Below are 8231 nucleotides of genomic sequence, written 5' to 3'. Positions count from 1 at the left end.
AGTGAATTAATAAACTGTTATGTATCTCTCGTAGCATCTTTAATCTCAAAGATCCGTTGATGACCTTTAAAACCCAAAAGCCTTTCTTAGCTGAAGTTTCTGACAGTGGAGTGGCTGGGTGAATCAGAAGTGCAATGTAAAGGCTGAGAAATCCTAAATAACTGGTGGTTGCACCCTTCATTATTAAGAAGACTTCATATAGTCGTAGAGACTTCTAATGACAAAAATTTTTTCTTTTCTCTCTTACAGTTCAAGAAACCCAACATTAACTTCAAAGTAGCCTTTGGGGAAACGTTTCCTTATTAGCCTGTAATATTTTTAAACATCGATATGACAATCAATGCATATCTAGATATGTTCGGCATTTAAAGCATAACTTTTCTTTTTTTTTGTCTTTTGCAGATTACATTTAAGAAATTATTCAGAATGTGTCTTTGTTACTATCCACTCTTTCCTTGCAAAATAAGATTTTTCATGAACAATATCAAACAATCGGTTTTTTTCCTCTTCCCCCACGTTTGTAACGTTCAGCGTCATAGGCAAAGATACCCTTGAGGATAATAGTGGTCTGACTGAGGACTAAGGACAGTCCAGTTCAATGAAGCAAAATTCTTCTTTTGAACCTAGCTTTTGCCTTCCAGTCAGGTTTGTATTAAGTTCCACAGTATAAAAGTATTATATGCAGAAAGATCCTCAATCCATCTCTTTGTCTGACTCTTTGACTTGTAAGTTGCCACAAGTTTGTCTAAGTTATTAAGTCTCCCTTAAGCTGAAATGTACAACTGAATTAAGTCAGGTGTCGTTTCCTCTTTTTCATTGTAAGTAACAAAATCATTCATATCACTTAACAATAATGCAGTTTACCCTTTTCTTGGGAAATGTGAAATAATGTTATCATAATGGTGCCCTTCACGAGTAGCATAATCTGGCCCTTCCTTCAGGATTATAGAATTTTATTGGGAATTCTTGCCGTTTTTTCCTTTAGTTCCAACAATAGTTTGCTTGCACATTGTCAGTTCCTTAGCTATATTTAAGATGCAGAAAAAGTTACCACATGCTACATTTCTACCTTTGAGGCCTCCTCTATTTCAATGATAATTACTCTCTGCATCACATACTGCTCAGATCTTGATACCGTATCTATCAGGTTTTGATGGAATAAACTGCCTAAATGGACATTTTCCTGTAAAAGGAACTAGTTGTTCATCTATTATAACAGTGGGAGTCCTTCCACCCATGTAATTAAATACTCTCTAATAGGGACAAACTTGTTATTAGATCTCCATCGTGCTCTGGTTCCTTTATCATCAAATCTAATGAATCTAGACTATTTCAAAAATGTTTCTAAAGACATTGTAGCTCGAAACATATGAAGTCCATATGTGTCATACCAAAGACTCCTAAGGGCTTCCCGTGAGACTTATAGACTCCTGCTAGAAGCCATAATCCATAAAATGCCTTTAGATCAACTAGACTAATGGTTTTCCTATACATGGTACGCGATTAGCTTCTCTGTTTGTGATTTCCAAATGATTTTGCATATTTTTGGAGCCATGAATAATTCAAATGTAGATAGCATGTCTGACATTCTTGATGCTACATAACGAGTGGTACCAGGAGTTTGATCAATGATATCTTATGTACTTATCCTACCTGATGGCATATTCCCTTTTAACCGGTCCAGAAATCTGATTAGAACCGAACCAAAATATTCCATGCCTTCAGACCCTGCTATGATGGAAACTTCCGTCCTTGGACATGTGTCACTGTATCCAGGTGCTCTCTGAACAACAATGTTCAGGTCACCGATAATCACTTGCTAAATCTGCTTCCGTTTCACGTGGATTATCTCATGTAAGATTTACAATGATGAATCCTAAAGATGACTGCACTCTAAGCGCTGAATTAGCAAACACTGAAGACATTTTCCACCGACGAGATCGCTGATCCTTCAAGAGAACGTATATTGCAGTCAACTCCATACACATATAATATAAATAGAATACTTTTATTTATTTATTTATTTTTTTTTTTACAAATTTGCAACTAAATATAACAGAAGTGTTCCATGTAAATGAAGATCATATTTCGTCTAGTTGTAGTATTATGCCTTATGAGTTTATGTTAAAATTTCCTTTAATTTTTTTTTCAAGGCACCTATGGTACCTCTCATAAAGATTTTTGATTGTATAAATAATCATTCTCTCTTTCTAATAAAACAATAAACAATGGTTAATTATTAAGACTTGCTTATTTCTTTCGTGGGCACACTACATAACCTTGAAATATTTTACGTAGCATAGTGTAGAAGAAATTTCTTCAGAACTGGTAAATCCTAAGAAAGACTATGAAAACACACACAGAAATAAGAAGTCTCAATAGCTTCATGCGAAAAGCCAATGTAGTAAGATACCATTCGCAGGATATAAGTTTTTATATATTCGAACTGAGGGTAAAAACTTTTTCATTTACTACAACGAACTATTCTTCCTTTTGTATCACCCAAACTTTTGTAATGTTTTCTCGTACCTTTCGACTGAGGATGAGCTAAGGATGCAAGAAATTGCTTGAGTTCCGATTCATGATGTTCACAAATAGTGCTCAATGTCTATAGAATATCAAGTCCACCCACGGAGGTAAGCCGGGTTGATGGGGGTTTAATCCTTTTATGGGTAAATTCTGTGACCGTCAGACGGATCTGGGATTCTGTAGCTACCTCTATAGATCGCTCATTAGCTTTTGCTAAATATTTAATAATATTACTAATTTTTCGCAGAATGTGGATTTAATTACTAATATTGATAACTTGGAAAATTTCCACATATTTTCTCATAAGGAAAAATATGTAATGCTTGAAAAATATTTCTTTTAAAAAAAAGTTTTGAAACACATCGGGCAAAAAAAAAAACTTTCACTATTTTATACAACCAAATTATGGTGCAAATAACAGATCTTTGATGTTTCCTAGGAACAACGTATATGCACCTTTTCACAAGGATACATTGCTTAAAAATAACAATGTATTTAGATAGATTGCTTAAAAAATATTTATGGAATTAAGGATTAAAAACTTTTTAAAAAAAGAAATACACATCATTTAACACACATATTAGCTTGAACTTGAAACATTCTTTTACAGCTTCTTTACTTTATTCAATATATATATTTTTAGACGAAATTATTTCCGTCTAAAATCTTTATTCTAAAGAACATTCGACAAGAGGTAAATTATTAAAATTTGATATTTCACAGCTACATTTTTGACAGTTCCTTTTCCAGTTCTTAGTCCTTAGTCCAGATGCTTTAGAACTCTGATAGAATGTGAAGATAACATTTGCAGTCCAGCAAAAACCATTGCAACAAAAGCATTATTCATGACAAGTCGACAAATAAATCATATCGCAAATCTTGTAAATTCAAGTGAGAGATAGAATATTCAGAGCTAATATAAGGAAAAGAAATTCATGATATTATAACCTCGAATAATAGTAAACTCGTAGAAAGGAAACTTTTAAACATGAAAAATAAAACTTACAAGAAATACTAATATATAATATTACGGTACGGTGTAATCACAGTTTCTATTAGGGTCTGTAATTTTCCCCATGGTTATTTTATGCTGTCATGAAACTGTTGACATATTCATGAACCCTCCGAATGGCAAGTTTCCAAACTAGACTGACACAGACGAATTATAATGTTACTAAAGTCACAGTAATATGAACAATTAGTAAACCAGTGATAAAGATGCCAATAAATTCATGTTCTTAGGAACAAATTATTAGTATTTACATTGTTTTTACTTGAAAGTAACTTAATGTGTAGTTATTAAAAATCTCACAACAATTACAGTCTTTAATAAACTTACATGTGCATTAGAATAAACTTCAAGTACCTAGCGGATCTGGTTTAAATCATTTTGCTTCCTCTTTTCAATAACAACAACACTAAAGAACACAAGATATAGGGATGTGAAAATAAAAGAAACGCTAAAAATCCGGGAAAGAGTAGAGCAGGGTCTCGTAGTTTCGAAAATATAGTACGGTCAATGTAATTCCGTCATGAAAAAGCGAGCATTCAAATTGTCTTAACGAAGACAGCACTGGAATGTTAACATTTATGAGCACAAAAGAATAACCAGGGAGCTTTTCCAGCTCCCACATTAGAGCTGGGCTGTTCACTTAAGAAGAACCTGAAGTCTTATTGTATCTCCGCTTTTTTTTAGGTCTTTTAGCTATTCCCGTGAGAGCTTTCAAAGTTGTTTATATAACAAGTTACTTGTTAATGCTTTCATTTACAAAGTGAATAGAAAAGTGTTGCTTTGGAAATATTAAAAATGAAATGTAGACATTCGAGATGTGGCAACTATTTGATGGACATTCTTTCAGAAACTAAATATAAATTTGGACAAATATGGTTGAATAAGTAAGACATTGATATCCATAATTCCGTCAGAATCTATATTCGTCGTCTGTATGTACCAAATAAATAATTTAGTGACTTACCTCCTAATTATAATGGTTCGCTTCTTTGTTTGCTATTTGGTGGACCTTTATACGATAAGAAAACTTATACTAATGAAAGTTTATACATACGCACACACACATAGTATATATGTGTGTGTGTGTGCGCGCGCGCGCGTGTGTGGGTAGAAAGATTGGGTGATTAGGAATTCTCAAACCTGTACAAACTTACTGTGTAGATTGTTACGTAAGAAGTGTTTATCACTCTAGAAGTAGTTGCTACACACTGCCAAATATATGAACATATGTCATTCATATCCCAAAGTTACCAAATACCGTCTGCAACTTGGCATGTGTAGAACGTTACATAGTGGGAAATGTTAGGAAACCCAATACACCTGATAAATTATTATAAAAGCCAGTATTGCCAGAAACATAGATGTAAGACGCAAATTAAAAGAAATAATGTAAAATAAATCGTGAGTTTCCTATTTAAAATGTTCTAATAGAAACCCTCGTAAAATAGTCATGAAAGTTAATTACTTAAAAGCAACAAGAATAATCTTATTTAAAGCCTACTGAGATTCAGCTACGTGGTATTTCGTTGGAATGAGCCTAGAATTAAAAATTTTTAGAAGAGGTTTTTTGTTAAAAATAATTGATTATTAACGACGGGTCCAGCTGAGCAATAACAGAAAATGTATCGTGACGGTCGCTTTGACTACCATTTTCAGTGCACTTTTGTTATTCTTGGAAGAATAACGCCAGAGATAAGTGAATATTTACAGCTATCGAATTACTGCTTTGTACCCTTTATTTGCAAGGATATTAGTAATGTAAAAATATTAACATGAGTGTTTGGCTCTACGGATCGGACGAGGAGTAAGTTCTATATGATAAATACATATAGACTAAGGTAAGAGTTTTTCTGGAGGATACAGTATGTCCCTGTGGATTAGGAGTTAATGGTTTGTTGAGATTAAACCACCGGGTATAAAAAGAATAAAAGAAAAAATCTGGAAAAGCATGTTCTTAATTTTTGGTAAAGTGAATCATAAAAATCATAAAATTTTTTTTGAAGAGTTAACACAAAAATGAAAAAAGAATCGGAGGCTAAATCATGACAATTACAATAATATGGTCAAAATCCCTTCCATCCAAAGAATTATTCACATTGTTAGGCTTCCTGGCCACTCCCAGGCGTACGACTTATGAATTAGAATTCTCAGGCTGCATCATTTGTAATTTTCTTTAAGTGAATGTTTAGAGGTATGCTACATTAGCTGTAAAAAAAAAAAAAACACGGAGGATGGTAGGAAAGGTAACTTTAAAAACTTCATTTATTGTAAAGAATTAAATGCGAAAATGGGCTTATAAATAAATATAAACAAGTAAAAACTGCGCCAAAATTTCTTCGTCGTAATCTAGTTTCCTGCACAGCGTATAATGCTGCTATGGCCAGTAACGTTTCAATTGCTCACCAGTGTGAGCCGACTTTTGAGTGCAAGGCAAATAAGCGCCAAAAAACGAGCGCCGATAATTGAGCAAAGGGAATTGACCGCAGTAACAGTTGAGCACCGACATTTGGGCGTCATAAATTCAAATCAGTCCGTTTGAAAAAGTAAACAACGCTGTTTATGTTTTGTTTGACTATTACAATCGTTTGTTTATCATCGTTAAAATTAGTCCGTTGTACTTTTTTTTCAGAAACTGTGTGTTTATTTGTTGTTTGACTATTACAATCGTTTGGTTGTTATCGTTAAAATTGGCCCGTTGCACTTTTTGGATAGGAAGACCTTGCAGGAGAGGAAGAAGAAGAGATGATATGTTCCCCACAAGTGTCTGGAGTGTCTATGGACGTGGTGGCAGTGAACAGCCGGTACATATAATTCTTTAGAAGGGTGGCATCGGGCAATGCAGATGCCAATTAGGCCATATGTATCCTACAATTTACGAATTCATATATATTTCAAGGGTTCAAGAAAATCATACATCAAATAAAGTTTTCCGAATAGATACTGGTCAGCATGAGATGTAAAGCAAAGTATGAGCCAATAAGGCTGTATAAAAATTTTTTATCGCATATTCTTCAAGAGACTAACTAGAATATCTTCGTTCAATATCTTTTAATATTAGCCTGCGGACGTAGAAATGTTTTGTAATATAGAACATAAAGTTCTTTAAATACAAAATACCAATCTGAAGTAGGACCGGAGATGGCTGATGTTGTATCCGATGTATTGGTAATGTAGTAATGAAAATCTACCTCCTGTTTCCAAGATTTTCCTATAATGTATTGGTTACAACTTGCAGGAAAATATGAAAATAAAAAAAAATGTGTTTTATGGTAAAAGACAGTCTTAGTTTATGAATATTACAAATACTAAAGGTTTGAAGAGAATTAATGTATAGGAGATACGGACACGTATTTGGAGTTAAGGTCAAGCACAACAATGTTCTTAGTTCTTTAAAAAAAAAACTCACAATTTTTGCTATAAAAGTTAAACATGGAAATTTGTATATATGTAAGCGCTGGGAAAACTCGAAATGTCGAGGGAAATATATACATTAGTAAATAATTTTTTGAGAAAAAATGCCAGAATGAATGTAGTGATACTAATAGCAGTTTGTAAGTTATAGTAGTTATCTGTATTTTCTGGTTATTTCTGAGGATAGGGGTTTGTACACCTTTCTTTTAAAAATATTAATAATCTTTACTCCTTTTTATATGTTTACCTTAAATTACCGTCAGGTGATAATTTGAAAATACCCTTGACATGCTTACGGAAATAAATATCCTGAAATTCATTTCTAGAAAGCTTCATCTTGAAGCGACAGAACTTAGAGCAGGCCATCAGAACCTGTTAATTCGCTAATGCTCAGCGTTCCATCTAAATTTTACCTTTGGAGAAAATCTCAAATTCTTTAAGTCCTTTGTGTATCCTTTTATATTTGACAAATGTTCCAAGAAATTAATGATTTTCTTTCCCTCTATCAACAGTACTTTCCGGCTCCTTTTTTATTTTTTCAAGCTGTTTCTCTGTCTCGGACCATATATTAAATGCGCGTCTGAAGTGAGAGCAAAGTTCATTTAGTTGGTAAGCTTGAAAAATACCTTAGGTTTCTTGATGCTTGTGAATTTCCCGAAAATATGTCTTCTGTGCTGGTTACATTCTTTTATTTGCTTCAAATAAAGCAATGGACCACAAGAATGCAAACATTTAACCTTGGAATTTATTTTCACATTACTCTAGGATTCATGCCACATAATAGATCAATATGCAACAGTTATGATATAACATTAACATCGTTAATTAGTGCCTGCCCACCGCTTCAGCCAGCCCCTATTGACCGCGCAAACAGCTCCATCCTTAGGAAGTATTTAACGTGTTGTAAACGATCCACACTCGGGGGAGACTGAATCAGCTTAAGATTATGAGGTCAACCTGACAGGGAATGTGTCATATTCAAAAGAAGCTTTTGATGTTCTTTGAACTTTCATTAAATTTTCGGAAATATAAATTTTTTTATGTGAGTGATTAATGACACGTTTACCCATCAGTTCTTAAATTATTTGCATTTTTCTCCTTGATAAGGACACACGTTTCTCCCTCATTATTGCATGTTCCTATGTTCATACATAATATTAAGTAAAAATTTAAAAATGCTCTCTTTTTATACGTTGTTATACGTTAGTAGCGCTTTAAGGGGAAGGATTGAATAAACATGAGGCGAGACTTAGAAATTTCCAATGGTTTGTGGGTCCTA

The sequence above is a fragment of the Macrobrachium nipponense genome, chromosome 11 (genome assembly GCF_015104395.2).
Source record: "Macrobrachium nipponense isolate FS-2020 chromosome 11, ASM1510439v2, whole genome shotgun sequence".
Lineage (NCBI taxonomy): Eukaryota > Metazoa > Arthropoda > Malacostraca > Decapoda > Palaemonidae > Macrobrachium > Macrobrachium nipponense.
The sequence above is the reverse complement of the archived record's forward strand: the minus strand, read 5'-3'. Positions refer to the sequence as shown.